This window comes from Nematostella vectensis, chromosome 9, assembly GCF_932526225.1.
Source record: "Nematostella vectensis chromosome 9, jaNemVect1.1, whole genome shotgun sequence".
Classification (NCBI taxonomy): Eukaryota; Metazoa; Cnidaria; class Anthozoa; order Actiniaria; family Edwardsiidae; genus Nematostella; species Nematostella vectensis.
The window spans coordinates 4,001,268-4,025,501 of NC_064042.1; the positions used below are offsets into that span (position 1 = coordinate 4,001,268).

Genomic DNA, 24,234 nt, shown 5'->3' on the forward strand with positions numbered 1-24,234 from the left:
AGACGATAATTTTTATCAACAATATGATCATTCTCTTAAGGCGTGTTAAAAATTGTCAGGAATAAAGAGTGAAAATCACTTTTCAATCAACCATGCACTAGCCGGAAATTTATAAGGAAATGAACTACTCATCATTCGACATCATATGCGGTTTCCTGAGCCTAGGTCTCTCTAACCATGCTCAATATTGCAGTCAATTACCTGCGGATCGTCCAAGTATCGAAATGAAGATGAGCAAATACCACTCATGTAGAAACATCGTCGTGCTTTTGCAAGATATTCATAAGAAAATGGCTCTCTGGCAAGCGATGCATGTCTATGCCAAGTATCAAATATTGCGACGCTATGCTTGATATAAGTTGGTGACCTCCAGTCCTCATCTGATTATCCGTTTTATCCGTTGCGTGACAGCAAATTGTCGTTTGGGTAGGAAGGCCTGCATTTGTCGATGTTGTATGACTGAATCCATCTTGCATGGCGTGATAAAAAGCCAAAATAGATGTGGAATAATGACACAGCAATCTTTCATCGGAGCAGAAAAAACTCAACTACAAAAAATGCAAAATAAGGATGATGCTCATCCACCCCAAACGGCATCTATTTGAATGATCTCTAAAAAACGTCAACTTTTTTATCCATAATGATAATTACCTTGTACCTGTAGTAGTGTGTCTCTGCCATCAAAAGTACCATCAGGTAAAGTACTAAGAGCAGCTCGCAAGTTAAAGGATCCAAACCCATCGACGGTGCTGCTAAGATTCGCAAGAGTGAATACAACACTGACAACAGGCCGAGATCCACTCGAGTCAGTCACCACAGATAAACCCATCGTTCGGTGACTGAACGCAGAGTCTGGTCCGTTTTTGGTGAACATTACCCTCAATATACCTCCAACAGTGTCAACTTGGTTGATCTTCACGTTCAGGTAGCTTTCTCCCGGATTCAGAGTCACTCTCCATATCAGGGTGGCATTCTCGCCATCGTTGTAGCAGACGGACGTGTTGTACTGCCATAGCCATGTATCTTCTGGAGCACACTCTACATGCGTTTAAAAATTGTCAGCCATAATGAGTGAAAATCACTTATGGGCGTTTTTAATGAATCATCACATGTAGTTTCCTGAGCCTCTAGCTCTCTCTAATCATGCTCCATATTCTAATCAATTACCTGCCGAGATAAAGATGAGCAAATGCCGCACAAATATACACATCGTCGTGCTTTTGCGAGAGATCCACCAGATCAAATAGCTCTCTGGCAAGCAATGTATGTCTATGCCGAGTATGCAAATATCGCGACGCTTGCTTGACATTAGATGGTGACCTTCAGTCCTTATCTGATTATCCGTTGCGTGACAGCAACAGGCCCGTACCCAGGGGGGGGAGAGTGCGGGGGTGCGAACGCACCCCCTGTAGTATTCGGTATACCTGTGTAGCGCCCGCATTGCATGTTGGGGCACGTGTTTGTAACTGAGTTGAGTGAGTCGCCATCTTGAATAAAACGTTGAGTCTGGACACTCGGTTTTCCCTCTCACTACGAGCGGATACTACATGGTGGCGGCGTTTTAAAAGCAGAAATGCCAGAAGATGCCTCAAGCTCTCATAAACTCCAGATACAGTTTCCTCTTCCGGAAAAATTCGCTTCGGGCAAACAGGGCCTCGAGCAAATTGAGAACTGGACGAAATGGATCAAGAGATTTGAACGGTACAGGACTGCTTCGGGACTCAAAGACAAGACGGATACCGAGCAGGTCAGCACTCTACTCTACGCTATGGGAGACTGTGCAGATGATATTTTAGCGACGTTGAAAGTCGACGAATCGATGGCGAGTTTTAGTGAGATGAAAACGGCACTCGAGACGTATTTTGGCGCACGCCGAAACGTTTTTGTGGACAGGGCTCGATTCAACAGGCGAGTTCAGAAGCCAGGTGAGTCCATTGACTCCTTCATACAAGATTTATATCGCCTAGCAGATGAATGCAATTACTCTACTCTGAAAGAAGGGTTGATCCGGGATCGCCTCGTAGTGGGAGTTTTAGACGAAAATCTCTCGGACAGACTGCAACAGAAAGCAGATCTAACTCTTGCCCAGGCTATTGAACAGTGTAGAATGAACGAGATGAGAAAGGAGAACAGAGATCTGGTTCGGGGGGAGATAAACAAGTCTGATTCTAGTGTAGACTTTATCAGGAGAAAACAACCCCAAAATAACCGAAAGAAAGCTAAACCTAGTCCCAAGGGGGGTTCCCAAGGGAGTAAGAAGTGTCATTTCTGTGGCAATAAACCTCACGAAAGAAAGGATTGCCCTGCTAGGTTAGCGACATGCAAGAAATGCCACAAGAAAGGTCATTATCAGAGGGTCTGCGAAAGCAAAACGAAAGCCCCAGCCCCTAAAAATGTTCATGAAGTTGAAAGCCCTGGGGAAGAAGATTTCTTGTTTCTTGGGGAGGTTACAAGGAAAGCAAATGATCCCTGGATTGCTCAAATAGGGGTAAATGATCCCAACACAAAGTTTAAACTAGAAACAGGTGCCTTTGTCTGTGTTCTAAGTGACTCAGTTCCATGGTTTAAGGGGATGAAGCTAGACAAACCTCAGCAAACACTTAGGGGGCCAGGAGGGACTAATCTTGAGGTTATTGGAACTTTTCAGGCTACCCTGAAATATCGCCAAAGCAAAACCCAGGAACGCATGTATGTTATTGGAAACCAGTCCTGCTCTTTACTGAGTAAGAAAGTTTGTGTAGACTTGGGGCTGGTGAAGCTTAATGGTGTGGGGAAAGTTCTCCAGTCACTCCCAGACTTCCGTAAGGAATTTCCCAAGTTATTTCAAGGTCTAGGGAAGATCGCAACAGAATATCGCATAACATTACGTGATGAGGCAGTCCCAGTTTGCTTGTATACTCCCAGAAAGGTACCCCATCCCCTGTTGCCAAAGGTAAAGGAAGAGATAGAGACAATGTTAAAACAAAACGTTATCTCACCCGTGACCGTGCCCACTGAGTGGTGTTCGGGTATTGTTTGTGTTCCCAAACCCAATGGCAGAGTGCGAATCTGCGTGGATCTGACTCAGCTTAATAAAGGGGTCAAGCGGGAAATACACCCGATGCCATCTGTGGATGAAAGTTTATCCAAACTATCCCAGGGGAAGGTCTTTAGTAAACTCGACGCTAATAGTGGGTTTTGGCATATTCCCCTTGATGAACAGTCAAAATTATTGACCACATTCATAACCCCCTTTGGCAGATTTTGTTTCAACAGTGTCATATATGTTGTGTACCACACGTTGGGTACCCTGTGCGGGAGCGCGGTTACTTAGCCGGCCAGAGTGTCTTCCAGCTGTATGAACAGGCTCGTTGATTATATGCTAAATAAAGGTTCATTCACACCTTCCTACATACTCAACAACTGGCGACGAGCTGGTGAAGGACTCAACGACCAAAGGATCGTAAGTAAACAATGCAATTCCTGCATTTACTCCTCGATCAAATCTTACGGAATTCAAGATGGCTGCCAGTCATACGATAGGCAACATGCAGACGTTTGACGAAGCCACAGAAACGTTCACTTGTTACGTTGAACAGTTAGAGCTATTCTTTGATGCTAACAACATAAATGAAGACAAAAAGACAGCCTCGCTACTTAGTTTAATCGGTCCCAAAACCTACAATCTGTTACGAGGTCTGACCTCACCCAGAAAACCCAAGGACAAAACATACCAAGAGATCAGAGAAATTCTTAAGGGTCATTTATCACTACCCCCGCTCGAAATTGCAGAGCGTTACAAATTCCACCAAAGAAATCAAGCGCTTGGCGAAGATATCAACGCATTTGAGGCCTCATTGAAACAAATGACTGAACATTGTAATTTTGGGGAATTTCTTCCCCAGGCCCTCCGCGGTCGATTTGTTTGTGGTTTAGCAAATGAATCTATTTCTAAGAAATTGCTGTGCGAGCGCGATTTAATCCTAGAAAAAGCAGTCACCATCGCCAAAGCAATGGAACAGGCAGGGAAAGGTGCAAATGCATTCCACCAAGCACACACAATCCCTGAGACTGGAGCCCAGACTCCCGAATCTGCCCGGCCACATCAGTCCCGCGTTTTCAAAATGGAGTAAACCCCACAGAAATGTATGAGCTGTGGCAAAAACACACACGCGCGCAGGGACTGTAAGTTCTACAATGCCATTTGCCGCATATGCAACAAGCGCGGGCATATTTCTGATATCTGCATGTCCAGTACCAATCGCAAAAAGAGCATCCCAAGCAAGACCAAACCCACCCACTGCGTAGAGCAGGATATCTCAGAGGGGGAGCAAGATGAGATCCAGTGCTTACACATTTTCAAATATGATACAACCAGTCCCCCTATTCTAGTACAAGTCAACATTGAAGGGTCCCCGGTTAGCATGGAACTGGACACAGGTTCGTCAGTGTCAATCATCCCGCGCAATGTTTACGAGAGTACATGCAAATACCTAGAGCTCAAACCCGCTAAAGTAAAGCTTCGCACGTATGGTAATGAGATAATAGTCCCTATGGGTGTGGTCAGCGCGAACATTAGTTATAACGAACAATGCTGTGAGGCAAAGGTGTATGTCGTGGATAAACCTAGAGTTGCACTCTTTGGTCGCTCTTGGCTGCGCCTATTCAAACTCGATTGGCCATCAATAAAGTTGGTTCAAGGCAAGAACACTGCACTGTCAGACCTGACAGAGAGGTATCAAGATGTTTTCAGCGACGAACTAGGCTGTCTCAAGGGATATGATGCGCAGCTACACGTCCGTGATGGGGCAACTCCAGTACACCAAAAGCACCGCACAGTTCCTTTTGCCATCCGGCACCAGGTGGAAACAGAACTAGAGAAAAACTCACTTAGAAAAACAGGGGATAATCTCTCCTATCCCCAATAGCGAATGGGCAACACCTGTTCACCGGTGGTGAAGAAATCTGGTGGTATACGCCTATGCGGGGATTTCAAGGTCACGTTAAACCCTGAGCTAGTGGCCGATTCCTATCCCCTTCCAACCCTAGATGATCTGCAAGAAAAAATGAACGGTGGGTCTTTCTTTTCTAAGTTAGACCTTACCAAAGCATACTCCCAGATACCACTCGACGACTCTGCTAAACAGTTCACAACCCTGACCACTCACAAAGGATTGTACGCCTACAATCGATTTCCATTTGGCGTAGCGTCCTCAGCAGCTATTTTCCAGCGACAGATGGACAGAATTTTCAAGGACCTTCCACAAGTATTGTGTTACCAAGACGACATCCTGGTGACAGGAAGAGACAGCGAAGAACACCTTACAAACCTGGAAGAAGTTTTGCGACGCCAACACGCCAACGGTCTCACAGCACAACGAGAGAAGTGCAAATTCATGCAGCCATCGCTGAAATACCTCGGCCACGTCATCGACAAAGACGGAATCCACCCCACGAGTGACAAGGTAGAAGCCATCAAGACGGCACCATCACCATCACGGAGATGTAACCCAGCTCCGTGCGTTCTTAGGCCTGGTAAACTACTACCAGAAGTTCCTACCCAACCTATCACAGGTCTTACAACCTCTTCATCAACTGCTGAAGAAGGACACCAAGTGGTGCTGGAGTGCCAAATGCCAGAAAGCTTTCACCAAAGTCAAATCAATGATCACAGTTGACAACGTGCTGGTACCCTATAACCCACATCTCCCAATCATACTCGACTGTGATGCGTCGGCATACGGCCTGGGCGCTGTTCTGTCGCACCAAATCCCTGATGGAACAGAGCGTCCCATCGCGTTTGCCTCGCGAACAATGAACAGCAGCGAGAAGAAATACGCACAGATCGACAAAGAAGCCCTCTCCATAGTCTTTGGCGTTACCAGATTCCATATCTACCTCTACGGACGCAACTTCACCCTCAGAACGGACCACCAGCCGCTCATGGCCATACTGGACCCCAAGAGAGGAATCCCTCCCATAGCAGCCATGCGCATGCAACGATGGGCCACCAAGTTATCGGCATACTTGTATGATATCCAATACAGGTCATCTAATGACCACTCCGGCGCAGATGCTCTTTCTCGCCTCCCCCAACACAAGGCTCCCAAGGATGGGTATTTTGACCTCGCCGATTTATACCAAGTGGAACAGATGGATCGTCTTCCCGTCACAGCAGATGACATAAGAGAGCACATGGCAGCTGACCCTTGCTTCACGAAGTACATGATTATGTGCTGAACGGATTCCCTCGCACGATCCCGAGCGACAATGTGAAGCCGTTCCTGACGTGTGCACCCGAACTATCTCTTCACGAGGGATGTGTCATTCGAGGCCATCGCGTTGTCATTCCGAGCGCACTGAGAGCACGCACTCTCGACGAGCTACACGAGGGTCATTAAGGAATTGTCAAGATGAAGGAGCTTGCCCGTGGCCACATATGGTGGCCAGGAATAGATAACGACATTGAGGACCTGGCAAAGAGTTGTGGACCGTGCAACGCCACACGGAATGCACCCCCATCGCGGTACCACCCATGGGCATACCCACAAGCACCATGGGAGAGGATACACATTGACTTTGCCGGACCCGTGGATGGCATACATTTTCTAGTTGTTGTTGACGCTTACTCCAAATGGCTGGAAATAGTTCCCATGCGCATGACTCGAGCTCCGCAACCATCAAGGTTCTTCATGATCTCTTTGCACGTTTCGGGCTACCCATTCACGTAGTCAGTGACAATGGCCCACAATTCACTTCAGAAGCTTCCGACAAGTTCATGAAGCAGAACGGCGTTAAACACACCACTACAGCACCGTACCACCCAAAGAGCAACGGCCAGGCTGAAAGATTCGTCCAAACCTTCAAGTTGGCATACGAAGCCGGGCAGGGTCCTCCATCGCAGATCATTGCCGACTTCCTCTTGAAACAGCGCAACACCTCTAATGCAACTACCCAGCAAATACCGGCCAAACTGATGTTGGGAAGAAACCTGCGCACACGTTTAGATTTGTTGTCACCATACAGACCAGCATCTCCTAAGACGGCACCTGCACTATCACAACCGTCACGATGCTTCACCATTGGCCACAAGATATGGTATCGACCCTACAGCTTCCTTAGAAGAGGGGGGAATGTCATATATGTTGTGTACCACACGTTGGGTACCCTGTGCAGGAGCGCGGTTACTTAGCCGTCCAGAGTGTTTTCCAGCTGTATGAACAGGCTCGTTGATTATATGCTAAATAAAGGTTCATTCACACCTTCCTGCATACTCAACAAACAGGCTGCCATTTGGGATAAGCAGCGCACCTGAGTTCTTCCAACGCGACATGTCTGGTATCCTGGAGGGACTAGATGGTGTAGTGTGCCAGATGGATGACATCTTAATCCATGGGAAGGACCAAGCAGAACATGACAAACGTGTACGAGCGGTCCTAAACCGTATCCAGGATGCAGGGATGACACTAAACAGCAAATGCGAGTTTAACAAACGGTCAATCAAGTTCCTGGCACACATCATTGACGGTAGTGGCATTTACGTCGACCCCAGTAAGACAGATGCCATCACCAGGTACCCAGTACCGACAACCGTCGCAGAGCTCCAAAGGTTCCTAGGTATGGTCAACCATGTTGCTAAGTTCGTGCCTAGACTAGCAGATCTCCACGGTACACTGCGCCAGCTGCTTCATAAAGATGGCTATGGGGTCCAGACCAGCAACAGGCATTCCAAAGGATTAAGGAGGTCCGGTCATCATCGGAGGTGTTAGCGCTCTACAGTCCGAAGCGTGAGACCATAATCGCAGCAGATGCATCAAACGCAGGAATTGGTGCAGTCCTGATACAGATAGCGGACGATGGCTCCCGTTGTCCTGTGTACTACGCGTCCCGTTCTCTGTCGGAGACAGAGCAGAGGTATGCGGTTATTGAAAAGGAAGCCTTAGCAGCTACTTGGGCCTGTGAAAGGTTTGCGCAGTATGGGTTAGGTCTTGAGTTCACGCTAGAGACAGATCACAATCCTCTAGTAACTTTGCTTTATACAACTGAATTATGCAAGATGCAGCCTCGCATAAAGAGATTCCAACTTAGACTAGTGCGTTTCAGTCCCCACGTAGTCTATGTTCCAGGTAAACAGCAGCTCACAGCGGATGCACTGTCGAGAGCGCCAGTAGGAAAGCCACTACCGGAAGACGTCATGTTGGTTGGAGAAGTTGAGAGCTATGTGGGTAAGACATTACATGGACTTCCTGCAACGCCAAACCGTCTCACAGAAATACTCACAGAAAGAGTGCTCCCTCATTCGTAGGTATTGTATGGAAGGATGGCCTGCTGATATGCCACATAGGCCCCTCATGCAGCCATATTGGGAGGCACAGAGCCAACTAGCAGTCGTGGATGATATCTTGCTGTATGACGAGCGGATCGTCATACCCCGGTCCATGAGGCTTGAAATCCTCTACCAGTATTCAAGACATGGTTTCTAATGCGGCACATGTGCAAAGGTTAAACAAGACCAGCGTGAGCCACTTCTGCCAAGTTCCTTTCCATCACGCCCATGGGAGAGAATTGATATGGATTACTATCCTCGTTGGATAGAGATAAAGAGACTTTACAGTGAAACATCTAAAAATGTCATCAATGTTCTTAAGGAACTATTTGCAACACACGGAATTCCAGACATTGCTATTTCGGACAATGGTCCTCAGTTTGTCCCGGAAATATTCAGCAAGTTTGCGGATACGTACGCCTTTATCCATTATACTAGCTCACCTAAGTATGCTCCTGCTAATAGAGAAGCAGAGAGAGCAGTTGGTACGATTAAGGAACTGCTTAAGAAGAACAAGGACATTGGTCTTGCTCTCTTTTCGTATCGCTCTACACCTTTACAAAATGGTTTATCGCCAAGTGAGCTTCTCATGGGCGAAAGCTTAAAACGCAGCTACCTGTACTTCCAAGCACGCTACAGCCGAGAAATATGTCTTCCTACATACAGGAACAAGCAAGTTGTTTCCTTCAACAGACGACATAGAGCTGTATCACTGTGTGGGTCAAAGACCAATCGAAACTAGGCAAAGTGCTATCACCGACACAGTACCCCAGATCATATCTGGTGAAAACGGGTGAAGGGATTCTTCGCAGGAATCGGTCAGCTCTGGTATCCACCACCGAAGAGCATACGGCGGAACCAACCGAACAAGCAGACGACACCGATGAAGAGTGGCCGAGTCCTCAGCCGCCTTTGCCAACAATCAGTACAGAGTCGTCTACTCCAGCCATCACTCGTGTATCTCAGACAACCCGATCTGGTCGAATTGTCAGACCTCCAAAGCGTTTGGACTTGTAAGAACATTATAAACATTTGAAAACTTAAAACATTAGCTATACAGTAGGCTTTATTAGTGGTTTCTAGAACATGTTACAGTTTAGACGTTAAGCTTGCTTCAGCTCCCAAAATTTGTTATTAAGTATGGCAGTCCATACTTGGGGGAAGATGTAGTATTCGGTATACCTGTGGAGCGCCCGCATTGCATGTTGGGGTACGTGTTTGTAACTGAGTTGAGTGAGTCGCCATCTTGAATAAAACGTTGAGTTTGTACACACGGTTTTCCCTCTCACTGCGAGCGAATACTACAGTTATCTTTTATTTTATAAAGATGAAAAATGTTCATGTAAACTAAGTTCCATCCTTTAGTCAAGCGGACAGAATTTCTGTTTAAAAATAGAGAGTTCATGTGGGTGAAATTGACAATTGATCATTCAGTTATATTATTTTGTAATTTTCAAAACATTGTCAGGCTAAAATAGGATGCCTGATTTAATGTAATTTTCAAAACATTGTCAGGCTAAAATAGCATGGCTGATTTAATATCAAAAATACAATTTTTAATGTTCGAAAATGATCCTGTCTGTTGTCCTATATTTTCTGTAGGGCTTCATGTCTCTATACCTCATTTCTAATGAACACATCCATACAGAGACAGATCCAGGGGTTGGAATGGGGGTGATTTTCTTCCGAAGACATCATATAAGTTAACTGTCACCAAATTTTTCTCATATATTGTCTGCTTAATGCTTTGGAGTATTTGGAAAGGGGTTGTTGGGTTGGTTCTCTGGAGATGATGGTGGCTAGTTTTAATTTCTGGTGCACACATGCTAATCACAGGATCACATAATTCCCTGCTAGAATACACAAAGTAAATTGGTGGCACAAAATAAAAGAAAAAATGCAATCTCAGCATATTTAATTCAAAATCATGATCATAATCTGCTGCTTTACCACACTTTTAGGCCAAAATAATGCAGAATGGTTTCTATGGTGCACAAGACTTGTAAAATCTAACAATATTTATGAATTTCAGTTAGTTGACATGAAAAATGAAATTTTACCAGGAGGGAAAGTTATACCAGGGATGTGTAAGGTTAAACACTTACACACACTGGTTATTTACAAGAAGGGTTGACCAACAATTTAGTAAAGTACTAAAAACTATTATAAAAACTATTAAGTCATTGCTTAGCACCTTTGATTTCTTTTTTAAGTTCCTTTTTACGCTAGAATACATGGGTTGTGTCCAAAAAAATATCACACTCCTAATTCTAAATACTGTCTCACTTGAAAATCTATAGTCAATGCCCTGATGATAAAGAATTAAATTATGAAAACTACATTTTGGGTGGACTGAGAAAGATAAGCTTTTTAAAAGATTCTAGTGTCCAGTGGAGTACAATGACTGTGGTCGGTCACACAAGTAAACTTGCACCCAGAATAGGTTGTTCAAGTTTAAGCCACCCCCCTCTCTCTCTCGCTCATAATTTTAAATGTTTGAAAATGATTCTGTCTGTTGTCCTATATTTTCTGTAGGGCTTTCATGTCTATACCTTATTTCTAATGAACACATCCAGATAGAGACAGATCCAGGGGTGGAAATGGGGGTGATTTTCTTCTGAAGACATCATATAAGTTAACTGTCACCAAAGTTTTCTCATACAGTATGTCTGCTTAAGGCTTTGGAGTATTTGGAAAGGGGTTGTTGGGTTGGTTTTCTGGAGATGATGGTGGCTACATGATTAATTTCTGGTGCAGAAGTGCAAAGCACAGGATCACATAATTCCCCGCTAGAATACACAAAGTAAATTAGTGGCACAAAATAATAGAAAGAATGCAATCTCAGCATATTACATTCAAAATCAGGATCATTTATGCTGCTTTACCACACTTTTAGGTCAAAATACTCTCTCTCTCTCTCTCTCTCTCTCTCTCTCTCTCTCTCTCTCTCTCTCTCTCTCTCTCTCTCTCTCTCTCTCTCTCTCTCTCTCTCTCTCTCTCTCTCGCTCTCTCTCTCGCTCTCTCTCTCGCTCTCTCTCTCGCTCTCTCTCTCGCTCTCTCTCTCGCTCTCTCTCGCTCTCTCTCGCTCTCTCTCGCTCTCTCTCGCTCTCTCTCGCTCTCTCCCACTCTCTCTCGCTCTCTCTCGCTCGCTCTCCCCCTCTCCCTCTCCCTCTCCCTCTCTCTCTCTCTCTCTCTTGTAGAACAGTTAAAAATAACTTAAATACCTCGTGATTTTGATAGAAAAACAGAGGGGCAAAGTTAGAAGTTCTCTATTCAATTTTGTATCAAGTAAAACTTTTACACTAGTGTTTTAGTTGCTGTACTTAGCTTATTACAACGCATTAGCATCGAGTCGACGGTGCTTCCCGGGTCTGTGTTCAGCGTTTAGTGAACTATAAGTGCGTGTTTATCAATATTGAATGTGGCATATTATTTTCGGGGTGTCAAACAGCTTCAAAGAAACGGTTAGGCTGTATAATCGTACTCTCCTTTGTGCCGCCATTTTGTTTCAAGTGATAGCTTGGCATACAAATAACAAGGGGGAGGGGGTGGATACTCTGCTGTGATTGGATATTATTTTTATGTACAAAATGCATGCAATTTTAGTTATGTTCCTAAATGTTCAAAGTTTCGAATTATTCGACTGTGTAAGATCTCTTACCCTGCACTTTTAGAATAGTGTAATAATAGTGTAATTTATGCAGCTCAGTGTTGATACCCTGCTGTGAGAAATACTTGAAGCATTACAAATCGGAATAGAATCCACAGAACAACGAAATCACGCCTATAACGCCTCAACATTAGCCCGAGTATCAAGGCCCTCAGGCCAAAGAGATTTTTTCTAACTTACTTTATTATGCATTTTGCCAGCTTTAAGATTACAACAAAGAGCTGAAGTATTGAAACTATTGTGATTTACTAATGTAAATATAAAAATGCTTTTATATACTTACCCTGTACTTTGAGTAGAGCCCCTGATGCAGACTGCCCAATAAGGAAGTTCTTTGAGGCGACACGACACTGTATGCTTTTGGTTCCGAATCCATCCGCGCTGTTGTTTACCTTCAGTGTAAACACCACATCATACACGGGAGATGAACCCGAGTACGATGCCGACATTACTCGATCACTGAACGCTGGGTCCTTTCCTGAAGTTGTTGCATACATCTCGACCGATGGTCCACCAGCTACAGCCTGTTGCCAGATAGACATCGCTCCGATCTCTTCCCCCGAGTTCAGAGTCACTCTCCATGTCAGTGTGGCGTTCTCGCCATCGTTGAAGCAGACGGACGTGTTGTACTGCCACTGCCATGTAGTAGATGATGCATCTGTCGGATAAAAAAAATGTATACATCGAATACCACTTATTCTCCTCAAGTACTCCAAATAGCTAGAACGTTGTCCACAAACGCTGTCTGAGTTGGTCAGTTTGTTGCTTTGACTCAATACAAAACATATTGTATCATACTTGCCTATAAGGCCTATATGTATGAAGGGGACCCAAATGATGATAGACAAAAGCATCTTAAATGCTCATTAAAATTCAGTTGAAAATGGTTTAACAAAAATGAAACATTTGTGCTAATAAGAAAGACTGATCGTGGACGTTATGTTTAACAGCCAGACATAGTCCACACGAACATGTGCATCAAGATATTGGGAGTCCTGTGTTATTTTCGCATGATATGCCGTGAGGCATTATGGGAGAGGAGGAAAATATCGTGGAGACGACGCGGAAGTAACATTATAATAGAACCATCTAGAAACACGGCCAAATAACATGAAATAAGCATGTTTGTAGTTATTTTTTGATAGCATCAGGGATGCGTATGCCAATTTTATTCTTCTTTGTCACCTTAGTCCGTGTTGCAGGTATGTATGATGATTTAAGTTTACTTAGTATACTCAAGCAATGGTTCTTCAAAGTTGGGCAAATTTACAGCCCATCTTTCTAGCTATTGGGAGTACTTGACGAGAATAAGTGATATTCGATGTATACACATTTTTATCCGACAGATGCATCATCTACTACATGGCAGTGGCAGTACAACACGTCCGTCTGCTTCAACGATGGCGAGAACGCCACACTGACATGGAGAGTGACTCTGAACTCGGGGGAAGAAGTTGGAGCGATGTCTATCTGGCAACAGGCTGTAGCTGGTGGACCATGGGTCGAGATGTATTCTACAGTTTCAGGAAAAGACCCAGCGTTCAGTAATCGAGTAATGTCGGCATCGTACTCGGGTTCATCTCCCGTGTATGATGTGGTATTTACACTGAAGGTAAACAACAGCGCGGATGGATTCGGAACCAAAAGCATACAGTGTCGTGTCGCCTCAAAGAACTTCCTTATTGGGCAGTCTGCATCAGGGGCTCTACTCAAAGTGCAGGGTAAGTATATAAAAGCATTTTTATATTTACATTAGTAAATCACAATAGTTTCAATACTTCAGCACTTTGTTTAATCTTAAAGCTGGCAAAATGCATAATAAAGTAAGTTAGAAAAATATCTTTTGCCTAGCCTGCCTATTAACTAAGCCTAAGGGCCCATCCGCACTTGTACAAAACTTGTTTATTTAGACACAAATTCTGTCATCAACTGTAAGAAACAAGTGCGGATGCGTTTGTTCGGCTGAGACAAAATTTGTTCGGCCAGGCCAAACTACAAAGACGCCGCTGGGGAGGTTTGGAGCCCTACAAAACTAGGCCAAACGTCAAAATCATGTCGAACATGACAGCTTTGTCAATTATCACCCTACTTGATAACCCAACGTGATCGAATTGCGCGGGAAAGTTCATCTTCGCAGAGTGAATCGAGGTCACAACATGGCGTACTTTCCTCGGGACTATTATTTCAACTATTATGGCGTAATTGTTGCCAACAGCAAGTCAAACGATACGCGTTTCATTCTCATCTGGCGATAAAAAAAATTCTCGGGAATTATTCTTTGGCGGTAATGAATTTCAAACCATGACTGCAATGGCCGAGGCAAAACCCAGTATGGTCGAAATAAACGTTGTCTTCGCCGATTTATGCGTTGTAAAATGACGTTCTGGTGAATTACGTTAAATTGCCAATAGCAAAGAAGAAGTAGAAGTTGTTGCTGATGTCGATAATATGAATAAATTGCCAGAAACGACACGAGTAGAGCGATGTAATTCATTAAAAGGTAAACAAACCACACGTGCAATTTAATTCGCGCCAGAAATACGAGAATGCATTTTGATTGACGTCGGCGGTTTGTAATTAATTTGTTTGGCCCGATAAGTGCGGATGTACTTCAGCTAATAACTTTTGGCCGAGACAAAATTTGTTATCATTTTTGTTCGGGCCAGACAAACTTTGTTCGACAAGTGCGGATAGGCCCATAGTCAATTCTACAATAAAGTTCAGGATTAGAGTATACACAACCCAACGTACATTCTATCTAGAGACTATGTTGAGGCGTTATAGGCGTGATTTCGTTGTTCTGTGGATTCTATTCGGATTCGCGATGCTTCAAGTATTTCTCACAGCAGGGTGTCAACTCTGAGCTGCATAATAAATTCAAAGCCGTTTTTTTTAGAATCCTAGCTGATAATAAATATTTGGTATAACAGGTTTTGGAACTACGACTATGATTTTGTAGTTGTGTCCAATTTATTGTTATGTACCGTTTATGTAGATCCTATTTGGGGATTATTTATCATGTAGAGGCAGAAGTTTTCCAATCAGTAATGTCTAGGAAATATGTAAAGTATGAGTGCCTCTGAAGATTTTTCATATTTAGATACGTTCTATTACTCTAATGCTATGAATGCAAAATGATTATTTATTTAGTTCAACATTCAACTGAAATTGAAACAAATGTTAAACAGAGTAGAACCAAGCACTAATAACCCATTACCCTGCATCTTTATCTTGTTAGGACTGCATATTATGTTGTTTGCTCGTTTCAGTTTTTTAATGGGCATTTCCATTGTGTTGGAAGTCAACAATTGCTTGTTTTGCATTCCATATAAAGAATATCATGATTTTTTTAATTTAAAGAAAAGCTTTATTTAGTTATTTCACGTCAAACCAGACGAAATGTTTGTGTATCGAATATAATCTTTAATTTGTGTACTGAATATATCTGTTATAAATCCAATTTATTGAAGTTGTTGTTGTAGATTGATCTGGTTCCATTTTAGCCATGATTCATAACCATTTAGGCGATTTTCCTCCCTCATCTCGGTTCACCTCATCCCCACTAGTAATAAAATATGACAGGGTAGGAAGCTCCATGCCCTGGCAAACACATATTCGACTCTTCGAGGCAACTTTTTGGGCAGAAAGTGGACAGGGCCTGGACACAATAGAAAATACAATGCAATGCCATGGCAACTGCTGAGACCATTGTATTCTGTATTGTGTCCAGGCCCCGACCGCGCTCAGGGGACCGACAGTTTTTCAGCACCCTGGAAGAATGATAAATTTCAACTTTGCAGCGAAAAATTGCAGGGAACTTCTGGTCTTTTGGATTATTTTTTTCGAAAGATGTGTTTAGAAACTATTCTTCTATGGCTGTCCGCTTTCTGCCGAAAAAGTTGCCTCGAAGAGTCGAATGTGCTTTAATTTTTTTAATGTTTGTTGTAGACGTGACACAATTATCAACCATGTTTTCAATTGCCTTTAAAGAAATAGGATTTCCTGTGAGTTGAACATTTAACTCTATGGTAGTTGCACCAAATAGGAGTTCAAAGTTAAAAGAGAAATCATAAATATCTCTTATTGCCCTAGACTTATTTAGCATGATGTTGTGTTGTGTAAGTTAGATTAGACTTTTTTGTCAGTTCACTTTTATAGGCTTCTTTTTCATCCAAAACTTTATTGAAAACTTGGATAAATATTGGATAAATCAAATATAGGGTGAATTTATCGCTCAGTTTATAGCTTAACATTCATTGTTAAATAAAAATGGATATGTATTATCCAAGTATTACATGTAAAAAATCAAGATTGTTTTCAGCTTCTGGTCAGCAGTCCTGTTATTAATGACATGCTCTTGAGCATGCCATTGATTCAAGACGGTTGACCAGAACCTGATCACTATTTCTTTCTTCGAAGTGATGTCAATCACTTCAGGTATCAAAAAGTTATATCAAGGTATATCAAATAGTTATGGCAAAAACAAGCAGAGAAAGTTCAAAACTAAAAGAAGATGTGGAAAAGTACAATGCATATAAAGCAAGAGGCAAAGATAGAAAGAGAGTTAAAAGAAGCAAGAAGTAATATTTAACTCCATCAGAAGTGGAAAGAATGAGACAGGGGAACAGGGAGATGAAAAGGAGAAGCAGAATGAAGAAAGCACAAGAAGCAAAAGATAAATGCAAATAAAACGTTGAAGCCTATACTACACCCCAAGTACTGGGAAAAGCAGTTGGTAAAGTGAAGCCATGTTTGCCTAAAAGCCCCAGAAACATCTTCAGGTCTTGCTATTTCTAAACGTCAAAAAACAAATTTCAGAGGTAACAAAAAAAATTTCCCCAGAAGTAGCTTCTAAAGTTAAAGATTTCAACTCTAAAGATTATGTGTCATGCCAAGCCCCTGGAAAAAAGGACTTTGTCACTAGTTGGTAAAAAGGGAAAAATGAACACATTAAGAAAAGGCACTTGATGTTTTCTCTTAAGAAGCTCATGCTCTTTTTAAAAAAGAGCACCCAGATATGAAAGTTGGTCTGAGTAAATTCTTTTCATCCAGTTAATGTTCTCCTTTTCTCTTAGACACCAAACAATGTTTGTTTGTGCCAATATCATGAGAACATTCGTCTGATATGTGACTGTCTTTCTAAGGAAACTGTAGGTTTTTCTTCCTATTCTGGGAACTTTGTCAATCATTTTGTATGTGACAGCAGCTCAGAGTAATGTATGCTTGAGGGATGCAACAACCGCTCTTATACTTTGTTAGGCAGCCTTTAAAATGAATGTGAATCCCTTTGTGAGCCTATAACCTGGTCATACCAATGGGAGAGAGTAGATATTAAAGTGCCAATTTAAGGGAAAATGTAAGCAAAGAAAGTAATAAAGAAGATGAAGACAGTTTGCAAAGAAGGCATGATCCATGATCCTGCTCCTGTCTGGGCCTCCCTTCCTGAGTACCTTGCAGAGCTTATCGAAACAGTACAACGAAAAGCTATTCGAATAATCTACCCTTGCCTTAGCTATGAATCAGGGCTCAAAGTAGCAAAAATGGACTCACTTACAGTCCGCAGAGCAGAACTGTGCCGTCGATTCATGGCTAAAGCAAGATGCACTGAGCCTATAAAATATATAATACAATCTGGGACTGAGGTCGCCCATGGTTATTCGCTAAGGGGGGGTTGCAGCCGTTTGGATAAATCAGTTGGTGTAACTGAAAGGTATAATAACTTTATCACAATTCGTTTCCAGTAGTTATTCCAGTATTTATTTATACATTGTTAAGTGTAGTGTGCATCGGCCGACATACTGTAATTTAGCTTATGCTACAAAAGTATGAATAAACGATTATTATTATTATTATTATTATCATGGATGTCTTTTTATCATTAAAAGCAAAGCTGCCACATTTTTCAGAGCACGTCTTTGTAAAAAGTCAACAATCGGCCTTACTTTGAAGAGAGGAAGTCTAGTCTAAAGAAAGGAGAAGCTGTAGTCCAAGTTGATTTTTCAGAGAACAAGAAAATGAAATACAATCAGCGCATTGGAACCAAGAGCAGATAACTTTATTCACAGTTGCTGTATGGACAAAAAATGAGTCCAAGAATGCCATCTGTGAGTCACATTTTATTGTGTCAGATGAAATGGAGTACAAGACAGCTGTCACAGTGTTTATGTCTACAGTCCTCAATCGATTTGTCAAACAAAGGCACCCTGAAGTCACAAAAGCATTCATATTCTCTGATGGGCCAAGCTCACAATTTAAAAATAAATTATGAGTATTCTCCCCATCCTTGACAAGATAGTCCATATTCAATCAAACTACTTTGCAACGTCACATGGCAAAGGGGCAGTGGATGGAATTTGGGGTACAATGAAACGCATTGTCTGAAATGCTGTATCTGCAAGAAAAGTCCCTGCTAGAGAGCATAAAAATGAACTAACATATAACAAATACTCACATATTACTTGCTACTGTAGGTTTCAGGTCTCTTTTTCTAGTAAAGATCTCACATACGAGGGGCTTGTAAACAAGCTTTTCTCTTACATATAATATACAAATATTTTCTTACCTATCATATTACATTTATTGTAAAATTGCTTGGCATATAAGACTAATTTGGGCCATGGTATCAATCAAATGCACTTTAGAAAATAACCAACTTATTGTCATTGAGGAAAAATGATTTTATAAAAATGATTTAATTAATGATCTGGTTGTCCAAGCCCTAATTTGAAATTTCTTTAAAAAAATGTAGCAGCTTGTCTGCAAAAAAATAAAAGTTACTTTTTCTATAGAATACAGTATTAATGCTGGTGCACACCCCTGACAAAGCCATGTGCTGGTATGTTAGATTTTTAACCCACCAATGGTTAATAGCGCTGTTTGCTTTGTCAATTATTTGGTAACATTTCAATAATATACAGTACTGTATGTGTAAAGTTACAGTTTATGAGAATTATTTGATTGTCACATTAAATCCTATTCAAAAGCCTATTAGAATATTTGTAGTAAACTGAGATCAGATTTCTTTTGAATTTAATGGATGTGTGTTAATCACATGGCCATTTTATGCTGTGGCTCAATTCGAGTCACACAAATTATCCATCTCCATCGGCAAACCTTGCTAATAAACCATTGTATTTTTAAATGATAAGCAATAACAAAGGAGGTGTTGATCAACATTCTTTAAGGTTTTTTCTCATACATATAAGAAGTTAAATTTGCAAGTGCCAACCAAAGTCTGGTTTTCTCAGTGCTCTCATTGTATGGGTGGCCATCTGAATGCCATCATGACTACATATAGCTTCTGTGTCTCAGCAAAGCTAGATATTACAGGACACAAATGTTATTTCTTGAATGGTGAATTGCAAACAAATATTTAATATTTGGCATGTGCTGTTTGCACTGCACGTTGGCACAATTATACGTTACCCTCGCAGATGAGGGTGGGAATATGACAGACTTTCTCGAATCTGTTTTTATCATGGTGAAGGGGGAGTTTGGGAGCTCCTAATAAACCAGTTTCCAGACTTGATTCTGAATGATGTAAAAGATTAATAATATACTCTTAATTAAAGTGGATAGAATTTCTGCATGCAGTTTCTGTTTCTATACAGTACATGTGCATAATTGATTAAGTGAAACAAATAGACTCCTGCCTTACAATTTCAATTTGCTCAGTTTTACAAAAGTTTTCGTCGAGAATGACACACATTCTAAACAAATACTGTAAAGGGGCAACTGCAGTGTGATATGTATTTATACAGTATATGATAGGGTGAGAGATAAGAAAATGTTATTGTTATCACAGGGCTGGGCAGGGGGTGCCTTCTCCTACCCCCCCCCCCCCCCCTAGAGTTTTTTGAAGAAATTTAGGGAAATTATACCAGTGTAGGTGGTCGTGTCTCAATATTTTTTTATTGTTTTTGTTTTGTGCCTCCAAATATTTTGAGGCCTGCAACAGCACTGTATCACAATATGCTCTGTGGTACATAAATCAGTTTTTTTTATGCTAAAGGTTAAATGATAAAAGGTAATTTAAATTAATCAGACTAGCATATAAAACCTATTGGACTAGTACTCTGCAAAGAGGTGGTTTCTGATTACAGACTTTTACCAAGAAAGTAGAAACAATGCAAGACCTTCAAATGTCACTGCAAAGCTTAAGTAGAGTTCTCTGGTATGACTAGAAAAAAACTTCAATGAAGCTGTAAACAAAATGAGGTGATGCGCATTGGCATAGTTAAATCAGGAAAATAAATCAAGACAAGGTTGAAATGGTATCTTCGCACCTGTGTAAAAATAAAGTATTTTTAATTAATTTGAATTAAGCAGACTAGTAGTTCGACAAGGGGATAACGTTCAAACATCAGCCAAGCTACACTGTTTTCACAGAGCAATAGAACATTCCATTTCAAACCTTGTTTTGATTTCTTTAGTAGGGTTAGTCAGAGCTGGAAAAGCTGTTCTAGCACCAAGATGACATTGTTGTTAGATAGAAGAAATCAGGTGTGTTTCCATGCAGAACATTTTATTTTAAATATGCCCTGGTAAATGATCTATGTATTTCAGTCGGCTGCTGAACACAGGCTAGGTAACCCATGAACAAAAAGCTGAATCTTGTTTGGCCGAACAGACAACATTTCGTGAAAAGGACTTGTGTTATGTTTGTCTGATAACTATAGATCTGCTTTCTGCTGAATCTATAGTATGGCTGCTTTTTAGTAAAGTTAAATGATTATATGCTTTTGTTTTTTTCTCCAGTTCCACCCCGCAGCGTTAATATAACCCAACCGAGTCCTACCGTGTTCGAGCGTGACCAAGTGAACCTGACGTGTTCAGCTGATGGTACTCCTCCACCAACCTTCACGTGGATCAGCCCTCAGGGGCACACCGTCGCACACGGACCGTCCTACACCATTCCCATGGTGCACCGCGACATTGCAGGGGTCTACACGTGCGTGGCTACTGACGGATGTGAACGGAATCACACCAGGGATGCGACACTCGCAGTGAGATGTAAGCATGTGCTTTTACATTTATTGGTACATGGGAGTTCTAATTGCATTGTTTTATAACGTTATTAAAGCAAATGCCTTCCACTATTCTGTCACATTGATTTGAAAAACAAAATAAAAAAATGAACGGACAAGATGTCTTTTACAGATAAGTACGTGATCTCTACGTGATGCCTTCTTCCTGACTGTGCAAACAAAATCGATCGCTAGCATGCCTAGTCGTTTAATCTCAAAATGATTTGTTGTGAGATGTTTTTATTATGGAAATTGTTAAATTGCTGATGGGCATGAATGGACATCACCCCCATGTTGCAGTGAGTTCTTAACAGGGTAGTGAATATTTTTTTTATAAATAATTCAGATTATGCAATCCAAAATACATGCGACAGGAGGGCAGAAAAACGTTTTGCTGATGACCTTATTATGTGCTGTACGATGTTTATTTTTAATACCGCACTAATTACATTTTTTAAATTTGAAATTACTTCCTGTACACGATTCCTTAAAGTTTTCGCTCTATACTTCCCACCTGCTTACTGCATTACTTGATCTCTTGTTCCAGATAAACCAGAGAACAATACAATGGTAGCAAATGTATTTTCCGTATGTATTGGTGGCGTTGCCTTGTTAAATTGCTCAGCGGTGGGTAAAAACCAGACAACATAACCTACATTCTGTATCGCAATGGTACGAAGTTTGCCTTGCAGATGCACGGACTGTTCTTCCTTTCTCTTAACACTCCTGGCGTGAGTATCTTCACGTGTGTTCCAAGTAACGAGGCGGGAGATGGGCACAACAAGAGCGTCACCGTCACCGTTAAAGGTATGGTTATGATAAACCTTTCCGGTAACAAAAAGTATATTACACTTGACAATCTTCACCATCACTTTTTTGTTAGTGCTAAATATTCAGCTTTCATTGGTTCACATTGGAACTGCTCTCTCTCACGTGGCTGAGGTAGTATTATGTGTGTATGTGGGACTCCAAAGTCCAATGGAACGAGGAGTGCTGTAAATAGACTAAACTAAACGCATTGAAACGTTTTTAATCATTTGCCAAATGAACTAGTAGGATTTGCCGTGCCCGTGCGACTGCCTTTTGTAAGCCTCCCCTCCCCTCCCTAGAATGACATTGGCCTGTTGTAAGCTTACTTTGTAAATTGTGTACTGATACATTAAATATAAAAAAATGTAGCTGGATGATCAATTTCTCTTGCATTTCGGCTTGTCAAATTTTGATTTTTTTGTATCCAAGAAAGTATAAAAACATTTTATCTATCAGCCTGATTGCAAGCAGCAATATTTTTTGCTCGCTCGGGGTCAAAAGCTAAGCCTTAAAAGCCAACCATTTTATCGCGCTGTCTGCAATAGTCAAGGTGTCGTTTCTTAATATAGCACCTCCGCGCATCACGGGCCTCAATTCGTCAAAAACTGTTGTAGAAGGAAACAGTTTTACCGTGCAGTGTTCCACGTCAGGCACAGCACCTTTGAACATAGCAATACACAAACCAGACGGGTCGGTGCTGACCAGCTCCGGGAGCTACACGTTCAGTGCTATCACGAGAAAAGATGGGGGGACCTACACATGCACCGTGAACAACGGCAATGAGTGTCCGGCTGATACAAAGACAACAAGTATCACCGTCAACTGTGATTTTTTTTTTTTCGCGTTTTGCCAACTGTCCTTCTGCTCGCCCTTAAGTGTATTCTATGTGGCGTATCGTTTCTGACTAAATCGTACGTCGTCCGTTGTATCTCCATAAACTATACTTCGTACCAAGCTTTTCTTATTTGTGCATCTCAAGATAACTTTGAGCAATCAAATACAAACATTATATTTAACTATATAAAAATAGAATAAAATGTGGAATAGAAAACAAAATAACTTTCTGTGTGTGTTGGTCGAATTGAATATCAAACAGCCTATTTTCACTTACGTAGTTAGAGGAGATGGATAGAGGTGGAAACCTAAGGTGCTTCCTGCACGCGCCTCAGTTGGAGACGAAAGCGGGTGACACTATCTACCATCTACTTTTCTTTGCAAAGTGAATCCAGTCTTTAGTATAGTACTCTGCTTCATTGAGTTAAAAACTGCACAAACCTACTCAAAGTTGTTTTACAATGAATGACCTGAAAACGTAGCCAACGCGAGTTAAACAACTCGGGCAGCGGCGTAGGCAGGATATTTAACAGCAGGGGGCCCAAAAGGGACTTTCAAGGAATTTTCTCCTGTATTTTAGATAATGTCTCACACATTTACTGTATTTTTGGCTGCTAAAAGGGGGGCCCTAGGCCACCCCTCTGGCTACGCCCCTGTCCAGTGGACCGAGTTTAGGCCGTGTAAATAGATTGACTTTTACTTTTACGTGTAAGCAGGAGTCCCATAGTTTCTTTTGTGTCTTTACGCAGTAAACTATATTTGTTATATATTTTAATTTCTATTACTAATATTTCTGTTACTCTTGTTTTGTGTAATATAATAATAAACAAACAAACAAAAACAAAACAGAAAGGAATACGGGATTCCGTGAATTGTTAAACGAAGTGTGTAGCGCGGGACAAACACCTCCGGCCTCGCCCGGGGTTACAAGATAGTGAAAATTTTAAAATCACCAGAAAAAGAGTACTAAGGCACTTTTAATGACACGATTCCATGTATGTATGCATGTATTTAACAAGGTATCAGCTCTTCTTTCTCGACAAGGATTGCAATGAAAATGCAAGATTTACCATTAATTTAACCTCCCTCATTCGCAGGAATTTAACGAAATCATTCCGGGGCTCATTCCGGAGGTTTACCTTCACATCCACCTCGCGAATCATTGTGTGCCCTGATTGGACCAGACAGACTTTGCCGCACCACTCACCAGATCAACAGATGGGGGGGAGGGGGGGATCTCTTAGTTATGCAAATAATAGTTTAGACGGGGTTTTGTAGTCTCTGAAGTAATTATGACGTTTATGGTTGACGCTAATACTTTTGGCATCTTGGTGTGTCCAGCGAATTTTTAGCATTAGCTAAATTACGGATTCAGAAGGTCTTTTCAATCGTGTGAGAAGCTAACGCGACATGGATATGAGGGCTGCATAGCTACTTATTGTGACCAGGGTACCAATAAAGATTGGGCGAAAGGCAAATTAGAAAGAACTTTGAGAAGGGAGATGAACAGATGAAGACAGGGAGAGAAAAAGGGTTGGAATGACTAGAGTAGTGGTAAGGACGCACGAATAAATATGAGAATGACGAAG

At 41.8% G+C, this 24,234-nt stretch overlaps 1 protein-coding gene and 1 long non-coding RNA gene across 2 annotated transcripts in view; both read right to left on the minus strand.

The window, feature by feature from the left end:
• LOC5501179 (hemicentin-1) overlaps positions 1 to 24,234 on the minus strand; it is a 68,706-nt gene that overhangs the window by 26,956 nt on the left and 17,516 nt on the right. The gene's annotated exons all lie outside the window — the stretch shown is intronic.
• LOC125572535 lies at positions 10 to 713 on the minus strand. Its single transcript, XR_007313884.1, has 2 exons — positions 652 to 713; positions 10 to 548 (listed from the first exon to the last, which is right to left on the minus strand). It is a non-coding gene; the product is annotated as an uncharacterized LOC125572535 (long non-coding RNA).